The sequence below is a fragment of the Leptinotarsa decemlineata genome, unplaced genomic scaffold (genome assembly GCF_025532065.1).
Source record: "Leptinotarsa decemlineata unplaced genomic scaffold, Ldec_3_MD MMD2_tig00026299_RagTag_RagTag, whole genome shotgun sequence".
In the NCBI taxonomy this organism is placed as follows: domain Eukaryota; kingdom Metazoa; phylum Arthropoda; class Insecta; order Coleoptera; family Chrysomelidae; genus Leptinotarsa; species Leptinotarsa decemlineata.
The window spans coordinates 9,795,874-9,813,986 of NW_027412676.1; the positions used below are offsets into that span (position 1 = coordinate 9,795,874).

An 18,113-nucleotide genomic window follows, 5' to 3' on the forward strand; every position below is an offset into this window, starting at 1 on the left:
TCATCTATTTCGAACCTTCCAAAGAGTTTCTTGCTTCCGTTAGAGGTTGAGTCTTGTTTGAAAATCATCAGTGTTATTATTAGATTGACTGGTGCCTCAGCTATACTTGTTTCCTTATAACAGTCAGTTAGTTTGGCGCATGTTTGACAATATAGTCGATCATCACCTGTTAAAAATTCCATTTTCAGATGATTTAACAATAAGCTTTGCACGGACTGGTAATTAGTCGTATTAGGAAAAGCTAGATGAAGTTCCAGAAATTCACATAAGTTTTCAGTACTTCTTGAACATTTACCACAAAGTAAACAAGTGAGGATTTTTCCAGCAAAAGATTTACAAACACAAGACGAGATGGGTTGTACGGAATCATTCAGTCCAGAGCGGCTGGGAGTATTGATTTTGCTATTGTTTTGCTCACAAAGAGTATTCAACAAGAACCCCGAGAATTCGGAACATTGTGCTGTTATACAAACATTGTGGAGAGTTCTGTTTGGATACATAACGATATATCTACAACTTTTTTGTTTTGACAAGCTACAACTTTTTGTTCAAACGTTTCCAATAAATTACTATATTCTATTATGTTCTATTCTATTCTATTCTATTCTATTCTATTCTATTCTATTCTATTCTATTCTATTCTATTCTATTCTATTCTATTCTATTCTATTCTATTCTATTCTATTCTATTCTATTCTATTCTATTCTATTCTATTCTATTCTATTCTATTCTATTCTATTCTATTCTATTCTATTCTATTCTATTCTATTCTATTCTATTCTATTCTATTCTATTCTATTCTATTCTATTCTATTCTATTCTATTCTATTCTATTCTATTCTATTCTATTCTATTCTATTCTATTCTATTCTATTCTATTCTATTCTATTCTATTCTATTCTATTCTATTCTATTCTATTCTATTCTATTCTATTCTATTCTATTCTATTCTATTCTATTCTATTCTATTCTATTCTATTCTATTCTATTCTATTCTATTCTATTCTATTCTATTCTATTCCATTCTATTCTACTCTACTCTACTCTACTCTATTCTATTCTATTCTATTCCATCTCCAGTGATGATGGGATTTACTAAGGAGACGGATGAAACCAGAACCCAAAAACGAAGTAATCGTGATCTAACACCAGAGAGCGCTGCTTCTTTCAGCCATCGGTCTCATCAGTGGTGATATAGTGTATTTCCTTAAGCAGCGAAGTAATAAATCATTTGTTGTGTGATTGTTTCATATACGTACGTAAGTGCGTCGGTTGAAAAGTGAAAAAGGTAGTACCTATTTATTTCAAATATTCGATGTTTAACAAAAATATCGACCTCTCGTAATAATAATCAATACATTTGAATAGATAATTAATAAATTTTAAATTTCAGCTACGAAAAACAAAATAGAAAATTGGTCTTAATAAAAAATAATGAAATTGTTTGCTGAAATACACATTACCAAAGGCAGATAAAAGAATTTCGACGTGAGAATAGAAAGATTCATTATCTGTACGAAACTTGGGTCAACAAAGGATATACCGTTGGAAAGATAAGGCGAGACAAAAATATTACTAGCTCACGTCAAGCATTTTAGAAGGCTGGTCTTCAGGATTAAAGTCGCCTTTTCGAAAAGGAAAGTGACTGATCGTTACCGACATCGAAAGCATTTATGGTTTTGTTGAGTGCGGTTTATTCATTACCATGAAGACATGAATGGCGATGTGTTTGGAAAAAAATTGGAACAAATATTAGACTTCATTACACAAAATTCTGTGCTTGTGATGAATAATTTAAGTTTATCATTCCAGAAAAGTTGAAAGAATACCAACAAATGCATGAAGGAAATCATTAAGTGGCTTCGACAAAATATATACCATTTGATGAAAGTATGGTTTAAAAAAATATTATCCATGGTATATTCAAATTAAGCTCGTTTCACGTTAAAAGATGAATCACGGCATTAAAAAAATGTCAAATTACTCTTAAAGAGATCTTGTGTTTCATCTTTACCTCTATTTCAGATTTCATTTCAATTTATTGTCATCGGCATCGACTACAATGGTCATTAGCTTCGTGTCCTGGGTAGGCACAATGTTAATAACTTTCCGAGCCACCTACGGAGCAACATGACTATTCACAGTCCGTCAGCCATGTAACGTTGCAGAATCATCCCAGCTTTAACTAAATAAATTCTCTCGAGAAAAATTACTGGTCGAGGTTGGGATCGGGTGCACTACCCCTACGCCAGTTCATCGCTATTGTCATTGTTATTTTAATTTTTATCACCTTGGTATTTTCTGATAGCAATTTTCTTTGTATTCGATCTAATATTCACATCACTATATCGCTGTACTTGCGTCCATTTGAGACTGAATTCCCTACCCCCCGTATACGATATTCTGTCAAAAATAGTCGGGAGTGCGAAACAAGAAACGTGTCGCTCGAATGCTCAACAAGCTGCCCAAGTAATGCATGAGATAAGTGTTCAGTTGAGGAAATTGTTTAATAACATTCGACGAAGATTCATCGGATTTATCTGATGTGAACACACATTAATTTTTGTGATATACTGTTTGGAACCTTTGGTGTAGTAATGAATATTACTGGAGTTTAATCACAACACCTAACAGTAATTTTTAACACCTCGACACGTGCTTCCATCGTTGTGGAATTGGCCGCGGTGATAGTGCGCCCGACTCACGATCAGAAGACCGTTGGTTTGATTCCCGCCTCGACCAGATATTTTTTTCGAGAGAATTTATGTGGTTGAAGCTGGAGTGATTCTGCAACCGTGTTAGGAATCACACGTTAAAAGGTAAGACCTCGTCAGTCCTTAGCTCGCACAAGTTCCTCAACTTCTGAGAGTTGTCGTTCAAACAGAAATGATCATATTCAAGAGGAAGATTAAATCTTTCTCTTGGAGATGTTTAGTCTTCCTCTTGAAGATGATCACTTGATGATCAAAACACGTGTTGAGGTGTTAAAATGACGGTTTGGTGTTCGGATAAAACTCTTCTTTACCATAATTTTTGCTTTATGTCATCTTCAGGTTCAAAAACTGGCATTACAGGCTTGTCCAAACATAAAAAAGAATATAAACATAAATTCGACTGTGATTAGGTTGAAATTTTGTCCAAAGAACGAAATCCAAAAATAGAAATTTCCTTGAAATGATCCACATAAAAAAGATCCCAATAGTATTGATTCTAGAAGCGATATGAAGAACCTAAATCAAGTCTATAATAACTTACTAAAATAGAACTGATTTTTACATCTTCTCATTAGAAATTACAAAAAGTTAACTAGAGCTCACATACTATAATCGAAAAGCACGAACATTCCAATCAATTTAAAAACTAGGGGAAAAAACAAAAAAAAAAAGGATAACAGATGAAACAAATTCAACACCAACATTCGAGTTCATACATTCAATCACTATCATTATAAACGAGAAAATGAAATAAGTGCAAAATAGTAATCTTGTTCAAATATTTTGTAAGTATAAATCATAAATGTTTCCTTCATATTAATTTCTAGTCATATTTGATATTATGTAACGAATTATGTTTTTAACCTCCTAACTTCAGTAGTGTACTATTTTCAAGATTTTGAACCTGAAGATAACATAGACATGTAAAAATACATAGACTGAATAAGACTCTCATTCCAAGAAACTGAAAAAAATAAATCGATCGTCAGCCTGCGGCTTGAACCACTGACTCACACATCGGTCGATTAAGAGAGTGAACAAAGCACCCACGTCGAACCGCCCGGCTACCGACCTAAATTATACCTAATATCTTCTTAAATAAGCATATCTATTCATTATTATGTAAATATTTCAAACTAATATATTATAAGAATTGTTTTATAAAGATGGAGAAGTAGAAAGCCGAAACCTTTCTTTCCCAAAAATTAATCTCTAAAAACATTTTAAGATATTCGAATCTATCGATATTTACGAGTATACGAGTGAATCCCTTGACTTTAAACTCTGGGAAACTATTATTCATAAGAAATTACAGATTGAAATATTACTTGTTTTACTATTTATTGTAATTTTTCACACAAACATGAAAGTCGCCTTTCCCAAGAGTCTGGCAGATTTAAAAAATATTGTTTAATGTGTAATAAATATATCCCGGACAATGAACAGTGAAAAAGTTCATGAAGCGCATGTATTCTGATAGTATTTTTTTCATTTAACGATTTTTGGTATGAGTTTGTATTCATAGAGAGTATTTCAATTAGGCATGAATCGTATAAATGCCGAAAAAATATCACACAACACATGTTGGATACTAATAGTATAGAACAATCGATAATAGCTTCAATTGCACATCTGTTAGTCATTCAAATGAACTCCTATAACTTTCTTCAGATCTTTCCAAGAGTTAACATATGTTTAGAAAACAAGACGCACGTAGGTGCTGACAAAAGAGAGAAAAAATGGCACAGCCATTATAACCTACTGATACTAATAAATAGTTTTGAATATTGTTTTGCAACAATGTATTGTGTTCACATCTAATTTACATACGAGGTGTGTTCAATACTTAAGCATTATTGACGAAGTGATATTTAAAATGTGTCGCGATTTAGCAATTGGCAAAATATGTGGATTGCCATTATGGTTGAAAGATTTTCTTGAACATTTATTACCAACATGAAATAATAACCATGAATAATTTCATTGTATATAATAATAATAATAATAATAATATCATTTTTGAATGAAAAGAGAGAGAATGTATACAGCAAATACAATTTTTTTCATAAATGATACCTGCTCGATAAGTGAGCAAACACTGGTTTCGAGGTAAAATTACCTTACTTAACTACATAAAAAAGAAAAATATATTCAATCCAATACAAGAACATTACGAAGAAAAGCATCACACTTAAAAAATATATATGGAAATGGCAGTGTAATACAAAAAGCAAACACAATATTGAGAACATTTATTTTGATGATAGTTTGGACAAACTCGAAATATTCAAATAACACCAAGAAATCGACTCCATATCATACAGGGCGTGCTAAAATTACTATTATTTCCATTGTGCATAAAAGTAGCCAAAAGTTTATTTTTTCAAATGAATCCCCCTGTATATTACTCGGTAAATTGAAAGATGGTGAAAAATGCTTCAAGATGATATATCATGTCCCTATACCTAAATCGTCAAGTTTTCTCAATAAAGTCGCTTCTTCTAGAAACATTTTTTTTTTAATTTGGATTTAGGTAGCAGTGGAATTATCAAGCTTATAGCAGTTCGGTTACTTTTATAAGTAATTTACAAAGAGTTATCGACAGTGTTTCGAATCATCTTCCAAAATGAATGCAAATATCGATTATTCAAACGAAGTTCTTATGAAATTATTTATTATACATATGAACAAAGTGATCAAATCATTGTCAGAACGTGTAAAAAATTCAACCAAATGAATCCTGAATTAACACCAATGAACGAGAGGAAGGAAGTTTGTAAGGTTACAAAATAATTTTCTTAACTATGGCTCAAAGTTTCCAGGGAACAACTGTACAAAAAATCAGTCATTTCTAGGTAAAAAGTAAGATTTTGTGGGCTAAAACATGTGAAAGTACAGACAATAACAGAATAGAATGATTCAAAATAACAAAATTGTAAACAAAATATCACATTTTCACAATATATGCTGAAAATGTTGTCCATTACATTCTAAACACTTTAAAATGTTTTTCTGTACGCGACTTGTGGTTGCTTTTTCAATTTCCTGGGGATCCAGATCTTCAATACTCCGCACTATTCGCCGTCGCAATTCTTCTTTGGTAGGCACTGGAGTACTGTGTACCCTTTCTTTTAAAACACACCATAAAAAAGTCAAGTGGCGTGAGATCGGGTGATCTCGGTGGCCAATCCCAAGGCCCTAAACTCCTAAACCAACGATCGTCGAAGAGTTCGTCAAGTTTCCTGGAAACTTGCTGGGTGGAATGAGCTGGCGCTCCGTCCAGTTGAAACCACGAATTCCTATATTCCTCTCAAGGCAAATTTTCCTTTAGAGATATCTCTCTGGAGATATTTCCGAAGATATTGGAGATATTTCTCTGCATTCAGGGTGTCTTCATAAATAAAAAAGCTAATTTTATTGTTCTTCAGAATACAGAAAACATTCAGGTCAAATTTTTCTTGAAAACCCATTTCTTTTGTAACATGAGGATTATGATCAGCCCTAGGGGGCTCAAACCAACGATCGTCGAAGAGTTCGTCAAGTTTCCTGGAAACTTCCTGGGTGGAATGAGCTGGCGCTCCGTCCAGTTGAAACCACGAATTCCTATATTTCTCTAAAGGCAAATTTTCCTTTGGAGATATCTTTCTGGAGATATTTCCAAAGATATTGGAGATATTTCTCTGCATTCAGTGTGTCTTCATAAATAAAAAACTAATTTTATTGTTCTTCAGAATACAGAAAACATTCAGGTCAAATTTTTCTTGAAAACCCAACATCTTTTGTAACATGAGGATTATGATCAGCCCAAAAATGTTTATTCCTTCTATTGAAAAAACCATCCCTCGTAAATTTTGATTCGTCGCTCCAAATTATTTTTGACAAAAATTCCCGATCTTTCTGTGTATGAATCAAAAGGGATTCACAAAAATGCATTCTACGTTCGAAGTCTTCTGCTTTTAGAGCTTGAACTTTGGTAAATTTATACGGATGCATTCCGTGATTTTTCAAAATTCGTTGTACTGAAGCATGTGATACACCTAAATCTTTTTCTGCACTGCGAATGGAAGCTTCTGGATATGCATAAAAATATGCCAAAACGTCAACAGTATTGTCCTCATTTGAAGTAACAGGTTTTGGTAATGTTGAAGGCGCTTTTAACATGGAGCCATAGTTAAGGAAATTATTTTGTAATCTTACAATTGGTGTTAATTCAGGATACATTTGGTTGAATTTTCTACAAGTTCTGGCAATGATTTGATCACACTGTCCGTGTATAATAAATAATTTCATAAGAACTTCGTTTAAATAATCAATATTTGCATTCATTTTTAGCGATTTTTTGAAACACCATCAATAACCATTTATCAATTACTTATAAAAGTCACCAAACTGTCATAAGCTTGATATTTCCACGGCTACCTAAAAATCAAATTCTTTAAAAATTATTTTTTGTACAACTGTTATTGAAAATCTCTTTGATAGAAACACTTCAATCAGAACACCTACCAAAAAATCATTTAGAAAAGTTCACAAATGCAGTTCGTACTATTGGTAATATTAAATCCCTGTGAAGTTACTGACGATGAGGAAGTAGTATTCAGTCCAACTGAAGAAAGTCCTTCATGACTAACCAATAATCCTCCTTAAAATAACGTGAGTTGGCGTATGTAGTTGTAACATATGCCTTGTAATCGTGTGTTCAAATCCCATGGACCCTATATTTTTTTTTATTATCAGCAGTAACGTTATACAAAAAAATTTGTATGATACATTTGTTAAAAGTGATTTTATTTTGCTTGTGAGTTTGCTCCACTTGCTGACGCTCGTTTTGCAATAATCCCCACTCACAAAATAAAATGCCACTTTCAACACTTGTAGGTAAAACGTGAATAACTATTTTTCCACAAAAACGGCTTTATTAAGAAAACTTGACGATTTAGGTATAGGGACATGTATATCATCTTGAAGCATTTTTCACCATCTTTCAATTTATCGAGTGATATACAGGGGGTTTCATTTGAAAAAATGAACTTTTGACTATGCACAATGGAAATAATAGTAATTTTAGCACGCCCTGTATGATATGGAGTCGATTTCTTGGTGTTATTTGAATATTTCGAATTTGTCCAAACTATCATCAAAATATCAACTTTTCATGAATTGAGAGTACTGATGTACTTAATTTCAATCAAGGCTATGTTTTAGACCATATTTAGCACAATTTATTTTTTATCTCGAAAACAGATAGAGACAGGTAGGTATACGGGGTGTTCCATTTAAAAAAATATAACTGCTAGGACTTTTTGATAGAAGTGGAAACGCCGCAATGCTGAAAATATTTTAGATCGATAGTTCAGGTAAGGAAATGTGAGAGGTGAAATTTTCAGAAAAATCATGCTTTGCGTTTTCCAGAAACGTCTAACCTACCATCGACCGTGAGTCACGCTTTATAAATGTAAAAATAACAATGTAAAAATAAAGATACATAGAGGCAGTACCTACATTGACGATAGTCACTCTGTAAAGATGAAGTCAGACAAGGAAGACGTCCATGTATAACTAAAACCAAATATATATAGAAATATAAAACAACAAAACATGACAGATACTAAACTGTACATATAAAGGTAATTAACAATTTTTTTTTATCGAGAGTAACTATTAAAACTCGTCAACGGTGTTGCAGTTTCTTTCAATGAGATATTTTTTCAATTGTTTTTTGAATATGCAGATGTTCATTGAGTCCTTGATAGAAACATCTAGCTTGTTATATAATTTGGGCCCAGGGTATAGGTGACTCTTCTGATAGAGGGAAGTTCGGTGAGGATTCGCTATCAACAACCCCCTAGCCCTAGTTGCGTAAGGGTGGTCTTGCTGGTTTGCGCAAAATTTTTCTTTATTCCTATAGGTAAACGAAGAGACACATCTCGTATATATACAGACCAGCAACTGTGAGTATTTCCAGCTATTTGAATGAGCTTCTACATGAGTGTCGCCATCCCAAACTAGCAATTATTCTGATCGCGCGCTTTTGTAAAATAAATACTCGTTCAGCAGAGGAGCTCATACCCCAATTCTGGATTCCATAGCACAAGTGACAGCCAATATACAGATTGCAAAATACAGATTTAGGAGAACCTCTCTTCCACAATGATTCGACATAAATCTCAGTGCATAACAGTTCTTTCGTAGTTTATTACATAGTGAATCTATATGAGGACCCCAATTAAGCTCATGATCTAGAGTTAGCCCTAGCATTTTTGTTTCTGGTTTGGATGTCACCTCTAGTTGGCTATCTTCATATTTTTTAAGAGTTTCTGTGGTGTTCTGCAATGAGAATTTGACTAATGCTGTTTTGCTGATATTAAGTGCTAAATTATTTGTATCATCCCATTTCATTATTTCCTCATATATGGATTATGTTGTTTCTGCTAGTGCTAATGTATTACAATCAGTGACCAGAACATTTGTATCGTCTGCATATGCAACTATATGTACCTTTGAAAGACTATTTAGGTATTGTATCAAGTCGTTCGCATAAATAAGAAAAAGCAGTGGTCCGAGTATAGATCCCTGTGGAACGTCTTGCTTGCAGGCCAAGGACTTACTGTGAACACCTTGAATTATCACTGTTTGTGTCCTGTTCTCTAGATAGGACCTCATCCAATCTTGGGCAACTCCACGAACCCCATAGCGATGCATTTTCTGGATTAGTACATAGTGATCCACACAGTCAAATGCTCTAGAAAAATCGATGAACAAACCACAATGATATGTATGAGTTACCTACATCCCCTTGTTATTTCGAGTCTTTGGTTTGGTGCTCTAATATTATCCTTGTTCCTAGTATTATACGAATGGTTGTTACCGTTTGCAGTGAACTTTTGTAAATTTTCTTGAATATGTATCATGATGGCACAGTTAATAAATTGAACTTAATAAACCAATTCTTATAGCTCTCCAGTTGACCTATTCCAGCTAAAGCTCTGATTGCTCTCTTTTGAATTTTGAATAATCTCGAGATATGAACAGATGTGCCCCAGTTTATCAACCCATAAATTGATGAACTATGAAACATTACATGATAAACGGTATGAGCAGCTTCATTACCGACTTTATTTTTTATCTGCCTGATTGCATAGACCTTGCAAGATAGATTTTTTGCTAGTTTGTCAATATGGGGTTTCCAAGTTAACTTTGAATCAATGGTTATACCAAAACATTCACATCATTTGAGAGATTATGAGACAGCGAGAACATAACTGTTGAACACGTGTCATGAAACAAATCAAAATCGATTAGGCCGATATTCATTGAACAAAATCTTAGTTTTCCTGTATTTTGTTCACAAGTTCATCTTCGTTCATCCACGTAATACATTTTCAGATTTATCTGATTCTAATTTTAGAGAAAATTATAAACGCGAACGAAAACAGTTCCAGACGTTTCGATCACTATATAAATTTTACCGAATGCGCAAGGTTATTCTGTTATAGAAGTCTAGTTTAGTGCCTTCCAGGTCAAACTTTTTTCTCCGCTTTCGAAAAATATGAACAAGGTATCATTGGATTCGGAATAGCGCGTACATGATTTTTGAAAAAAATCAAATGCCGTTTGCAGAAATTGTAAAAGTTAAAACCAATTGTCTGAAAAAAATGGGATTTGGACTTTTGCAAATATCTCAAAAACTGTAGGACCAACATTTATAGTTTTCCTAAAGGGTTGAAAATACGTCCAGAACAGGTACTGTGGCTTGCGCAACACACGCTAACTTTGGACGAAAAAATATTATTTCGACTTATTAAATATCAAAAATTAAGAATTGAAAAATCTCAGGCATCTACTGGATAAATGAATGAACAATTCTCTGCGGTCAAAAAAATTTCATTGTGATTTTCCAGTTATTTGTGCATTAGTTAATTGATAATTCATTTCTACATAAACATGAACAATTCAAGTGCGATAATTGTTAAAAAAACAAATCCAATTTTTTTTCTTTTTTTTGGAGCCATTTTTGAAATGTCTCAGAAAAGATTTCAGTTGAAAAAATAAAGAAAATGTTATTTTTATCAACAATTTACTTAGGTTGAAAATTGAAATGCTTCAACAATTATTGAAATTTTTTTTTCCAATACTACTATCGATTCGTTTTTTATGATTAGAAGGTACATGAACCTGATTTTTTTCAATATTCATCTGATATCGTTAAGGGAATTGTTATAAACAAATGCGTTGTTTAAAATTTCTTTTTAGAAAAATAGTCTGATGCAAATTATGATTAAAAAAAATCGATTCTAAAGAAAAATGTTTAATGCTTGAAAACGGATTTGTGAATCAACAATTTTAACTAGTTTTACTTAATATTAATGACCCATTTTTTTCATTGTTTATTCAATGAATAATTTGTAACAAACAATTAAATGTTTTTTTTTTATTTTTTCTCTTTCTACACAATATAACAAAAACAACGATGTATTGTTCAAAAAAAAGGTATTTAGATTTTATATCGATTTTAAAAATTCTGTTCTACATTCCATCATTCTCATCTGGTATTTTATGTTTGAACGTATTATAACTTATGAACTATTTGAGCATTTATAGCATTTGTTTATTAAAATGAAATCCAGATTTTTTTTTCAATTTTTATGTTTGACTATCTCATAAACTATAATGAACATGACTATATCACTCAAATAACTTTTTATTCGACGTATATTTATCAATAATTTCCAGTAGGTGCCTGAATTTTTTCAATTGCCAATTTTGATATTTAATAAGTTTAAATAATATTTTCCCAATAAAAGTCCAGAGTTGGCATGTCATGCGCAAGCAAGACTACACGTTTCAGTTTATAAACTTTTTCAAATTCGAGAATGTCAAATAATTTTTGAGATATCTACAAAATACCAAACCCTTTTCTGATAGGGTGTCAGCAACGTGGACGAAAATAACCTAGTATTATTATATAATTATTTAAATCGAGTCCAAAGTATTTGTGAAATGTAAGTACATCTGTACTATTGAATGAAGTAATTAATTATAGAACTTCGAAAAACCTGTGATGAAAACGTTTTTTCAAATGTACTTAACAATGTTTCTTGTTGAATGTTAGAGATTTCCATTGTCTAATAGAAATGTTAACAGATTTGAAATTTATATGACGATTAATGGGGACACCCCCATACGAACGACAACTCTCAGAAGTTGAGAAACTTGTGCGAGCTAAGGACTAACGAGGTCTTACCTTTTAACGTGTGATTCCTAACACGGTTGCAGAATCATTCCAGCTTCAACCAGATAGATTCTCTCGGGAAAAATATCTGGTCGAGGCGGGAATCGAACCCACGGCCTTCCGATCGTGAGTCGGGCGCACTACCACCGCGGTCAATTTCACAAACAATATATATAATATATAAAATTTAAGAAAAAATTAACAAGAACGCTTAATAAAAAAATAAAAACAAAATTTTGAGACCTGATTTTTAAATAACCCTTCCGAATGTTCCAATCCTAATAATAGTTTCAGTATCTCATTCAAATGAACTCTTTTATACTTCATTAACATTTAATGATAATGAATATTCCCAAATGTTCAATACAATCTTCTGTTTTTGCTTCAATCTATGAAGAATTTTATTTTGCCTTTATGTTGGTGAAATGTGTTTTCAATTATTCATAAACAACCTCAAGAGAACCAACTTAATTAATCAGTCAATAAAAATAATTAATCATCAAGAATTCCTTTATTATATTTACAAACAAAGGATTTTCAATTGACTATAGTTAAGTGCAGCTTATGATAATTGACTTTTAGAATAATCCTATAATAATACCACATTAGTAGTTAATAATTGTGATAAATCCTTCTTTCACAAAGCCTCATGAATAGGTGCCAAATATGAGATTTCACCATTAATGACTTTTGAATAGTAATTCACTGAAGAACTACAAATATCTTTATGAGACCTGTCAAGTTACAATCTTAACACAATTGTTGGTCAAATGTACAACCTCAAGAAAGCCAAGTTAATTCAACAGTCGATTAAAATAATTCATCATCAAGAATTCCTTTGAATTATATAAATATTCATTCATGGCAAAGGATTTGCGATTGGCTATAGTTGAGTGCAGCTCATGATAATTCACTTTTAGAATAATCCTATAATAATACCACATTAGTAGTTAATAATTGTGATAAATCCTTCTTTCACAAAGCCTCATGAATAGGTGCTAAATATGAGAATTCACTATCAATGACTTTTGAATAGTATTCACTGAAGAATTACAAATATTCTTGGGTCCTGTCAAGTTACAATCTTAACATAATTGTTGGTCAAATGTACAACCTCAAGAAAACCAACTTAATTCAACAGTCGATGAAAATAATTCATCATCTAAAATTTCTTTAATTTATTTAAATATTCAATCATAATGAAGGACTTGCGAACGGGCTAGAGTTGAGTGCAGCCTGTGGGTGATGATAATTATGTTTGAGAATAATCCTATGCTAATGCCACATTAGTAAGTTTATAATTGAGGCTCATGAATAGGTGCTAAATTTGAGAATTTACCATTGATGACTTTTGAATAGTATTCACTGAGTCATTACAAAATTATTTAGTCCTGTCAGGTTACACTAACATAATTGAAGATTTTTACACGAATAAAAGGGTATACAGTTGGAAATATAAAATTTTTTGAACTGCGTGATAACATGCCCATGACATGCGTAACGTTAAATAGGCCTCATTATATCCATGAAACCCCGAAAGCAAAAGTCAATAGGGTTAAGATCTGGACTTCTGGATTTCTGGCTGGCCAAGAAATAGGTGCAATCAAGCCATTCCCAATCCTACGTCCAAGGTACAGATCGAAAATATATTCCCCAACTTCTTTATCGTAATTCACTGGGATTTCATTGTGAAAATAACAAATATTTTGCCTCATTCCTAAATTTACCTCTTCCGAGTATTCTGGTAAATAATTTTGTGGGAACTGTAAGTAATTTGCACCATTCGGAAGAAATGATGGTCCTATTAAATTATTATTTACAATGACTGCCCCAATGTCGACTTTGAAATTCTTTTGGTGGCTTGGTGGCTTGATCGATAAATAAAATAAGTGATGTTCGCCGAAAAAACGAACATAGTGTGTCAAAAAATTTGTTTTGATTCAACGATAGTTTCGGACACTTTAAATCATGCTCTTTCACGTGAATTTCCTTGAACTTGCGAAAAAAATGTTTTTACACCTTCATTTGGTAATCGTATGTTCATAACTGTATCCTGAAAAGGGGGTACATAGTGAGTCATTTCAAAAATACACTACAATTTACAACAGGAAACCTTTTCTTTCATTAGTTTCAGCCACTTTACATTGAAATGCGGCTTCAGTGTTTGAATCCAAAATCAGGTTGATTTTTTTGGTGCATGTTATCATAATTTAGTAAAAAATATGAACGAAGATGTTCCAAAAAGTAATGTATTCTTCAAAAAACATTGATTAAGTTTTTGAAGGGTATACTTTTGAACTTTTTATTTAATGTTCCGAATTCGAATGATAGATTTATTTATAGGATTCTTTCATCGATATAGCGAATTCATATTTGGGCGTTTTTTCCAATTATTTCAATATTTATTGTACATAGGTACTTAATTAATAATTGAAACCTGAGTGATAAAACATGCCAGGAGAACTAGGGATTATAGTAATTACTGGTAGAATTGGAGCCTCTGGCGTAAAAAGAATCTATTGAAAACACTGTTCTACACCAGAACAAAAATGCTGTCCTTTAACGCGCGTTTCACCAACCAAGTTAGCATCATCAGGAGCTGACTAGTCATGTTTTAGTCACTTCCTGATGCTATCTTGGTTAGCGAAACAAGCGACAAACGACAGTATTTTTGTTTTGGCCTGGGACAATAGATCAATTCGAAATCTTGACTGTAATTATTTCAAACCCTGTCGAACACATAACTGCTGGTTTTAACTTTCAGGTTAAATTTGACAATTCTTTGTATTTCTAAAAACACTAAACTCGATAGAAATTGAAGTAAAGATAAAGAATATTAAAAATTTGAGCCAAAATATTAATTCACTATATTTTTGGAAGTACTTGCTGCTTGGTGCAATTCAACGAACATGTTGAAACTTTTGTTTCGATTCATTCCAATAGATGTTTAGTGTAATACCAGTTCACTATATTATGTTCACCATTTCTGGGTGCAGTATATAATAATAACTTTCATTTGTTGAAGTGAGAGATTCCAATTTCCATTTCATTTGTCCATTATAGTATCTATGCATAAACATTGCCGTTCCATGTAGATGTAACACCATTTTATATTTTTTCCAAAGTGAATTATAAAAATTACACACTGACCCTATAATGTTTGATAATATTTAGCAAATATGCAACAGTGCCTAATCATTTTTCACAATTTGCCCTCTTTTAAAATATTCCTTCTTGAATGTGGAACTCACTTTTGAAGATTCATTAAAAATATTTTTTTTACATTGATAAATTGAGTTGAACATTTTTGAGTCTTCCTAAATAAAATTCTTTTCAAACAATCTAGTTTTTTTATATTATTATATTTCGGTTAGTATACGTAGTTCTTGTGTTTATCCTTACACATTCTTATTGATTCACAAGTCTCTCAGTTGCAAAAACCTAGTTTATTCGAATTTAAATATAAACAGGTGAGACTTGTGAATCAATAAGAATGTGAAAGGATGACCACACAAAAAGTACGTACCAACCGAAATGTAATAATATAAAACGAACTAGATTGTCTGAACAAAACTTAATTTTGGAAGACTCAAAAATGTACAACTCAATCTATCAATGTGAAAAAAAGAAATATTTTTAATGATCGTTCAAAATTGAGTTCCACATTCAATAAGAAATATTTTAAAAGAGGGCAAATTGTGAAAAATTAATAGGCACTGTTATATATTTGCTCAACATTATCAACAATTGTGAGGTCGATGTGTTACTTTCAAACACTTAAAAAAATGGTATCACATCTACATGAAACGTAACCATTCAGCTGTTTTGTTTCATAAACAGCATTAATAGTTTTGGTTTCCCAAAATTCTGCTCTGGAAAACATATGGACCACTTCTACAAATACAGTACTCGACAAGAAAGTAATCTGTTTGAAAATATCAGATGTCTGAAATAACTGACCACACCCTTTTAACCATTACTACCCCTTCTGAAATCGCAATAGATGCAACTATTTGTTTCAATATATGAAATGTTATTTTATTCAAAAAATGATACCTAAAATATTCACCCCATCCAAAACACATTGAAATTTCAGTATTTATCATTATTACTTTCAGTTCTTTCTTCTCAATGTGGAATTGGCGAACTATCCTTTCAAGGTCCATCAAGTCAAGGCGGGGGTAGATCTGCGCAGTCATATCGAACCCTTAGTTGACTTAGGCTAGGGTAGAAAAGTCCTTGCACGAGGGGAACTTTTGCAGATTGTCTAGTAGTGTTACACAGAAATGTTGTGATGAAAGAAGTCTCTATGGGCTGTGGCATATAAATTCATCATCATAGGTAAGTTTTTATCTACATTTTTTATCATTGTTATACACCTTTCATTGACCTGTTGGTGATGGACAAGTTGATTTCAGTTTACAGGTTAATAGCAGAATTTGTTATTTCAATCGAAATACATTTTCATTTTTTTTCACGACTTTTTGAATTTTCTTGAAAATATGAATATGTATAGTTTCGTATACAATTGATAACTATTTTTTTGGTTATTTTCATTAATATTTATTTATCTTCTCACCTCATCTTATCTTCTCTTATCGTCATTATCTCAAAACTAGCGTTCAAAGTGATCTGATTTTTAATTTTTTCAAAATTTATTTTTTTTTGCAAAATTTCCCATCTATGTTTGATAAACGTGTTCGCATTTAATATTATTTGTTTATAACGTCATTTTCATTACACAAAAGTTTCTGATGAAGCTTTTGCTACAGTACTAGTCCTCAATAATTATATTTAGTAACCATCAAACGTAATTGTGAAATGATTTGATTTCTTGTAAATGTTTGACATTCTAGATCTGGATATTGAATAAATAACAGAGGTTTGAATGCAAGAAAAAATAAAAATACCGGTAATTCCAATGCCGATAGTGAATATTTTATTCCATGTTACTTACCTTATTATTTTTGTAATTGAAATTTTTAATTGTTTATTATCCTTATGTTGCACTATTCCTAGCAGTCTGTATAATTTTCTAGATGCAACGAAATGAAGGAATTTTATACTTCATTCCATTGAAATATAAGATAAAAAATCGGTTTTGAATTGCTTATCTAATTGTGCCAATATGTTTTCATTCATATAGTGAGGAAGAAACGTAAATAATGAATCATTGACTTTGTTGAATAATGACTGGTAGAGATCGCAACTACCCTTGCCTAGAGGGTCGTTTTTTTATATTGACGGAATTAATTCATTATCTATTCAGTCTGGCACTTTATTTGAAATAAATTTTCTCTAAAGAATTGACTCCGACTATTGAAAAAATTTCCCTTCCACAATAAAAATACCAAGAACAAAAGTATAAAATCTAAAGGCCGAAATGGCGAGTAATATTTTTCTTATTTTTATTTTTATAACACTTTATATATCGTAATTAGTGATATTAACTTACATCGATTCATTTGAATCATTCTGTACAACCATATTGTTGAAAATTCGAAAATAATGGACCTGTGGCTGATGCCTACTTGATTTTAACTAGTGCAAAAATTTTTTGGGATGCTGCCACTGCTTGCAGTTCCCATTTCAAGGGCTCCTCTTCGTTTCGTTTCCTGCCCTTGGCCTTCAAGATCAATCCCTGAATTTCGTGCTCTTGTTTTTATCGATTGCCTTGCTTTTCTGGCATGCGGGGTGGGTGACGTGAAAAGAGAGAGAGACCGACTAACTGTTTCTCGAATGTTCGAAATGCCCCATCGCCAAAGCACCGCTGATAATGGATACCTTCATCACTATAGTTATAGTAAGGTCAAAGTGGATACTGCAGATGGTGGTATGAATAACAACTATTGTCATTCAATAGTATCTTTTATAATCGTATCTATTGAAATATTTTGGTAATTATAGTATGTTTCATATCATTATTCATTAAAATATCTGAATAATTTTTGTGCCTCTATTGGCAATTCTAAATAAGTATGAAGAGCCGGTAATAATAACATCCACAGGTAAATATTTGTCCATAAGCTTGAATTGAAACTTGCAATTAATTTGCTTATTTACAAATCTTGAATAATAAGAATCTCCAATTTTCATGTGAACTTTAGAAATATATCTGCAAATATAATTTTATTCGATATGATTTTTCATGTTCATTGAGATGATC

General features: G+C 32.0%; 1 protein-coding gene across 1 annotated transcript in view; it reads left to right on the top strand.

Moving 5' to 3' along the window:
- The first annotated feature begins 3,415 nt into the window (after nucleotides 1-3,415).
- wech (tripartite motif containing 71 protein wech) overlaps nucleotides 3,416-18,113 on the top strand; it is a 45,239-nt gene continuing 30,541 nt past the window's right edge. The window contains exons 1-2 of the mRNA XM_074180565.1: nucleotides 3,416-3,500; nucleotides 16,066-16,288. The gene's annotated coding sequence lies outside the window, so the exon portion shown is untranslated. The remainder of the gene's footprint in view (nucleotides 3,501-16,065; nucleotides 16,289-18,113) is intronic.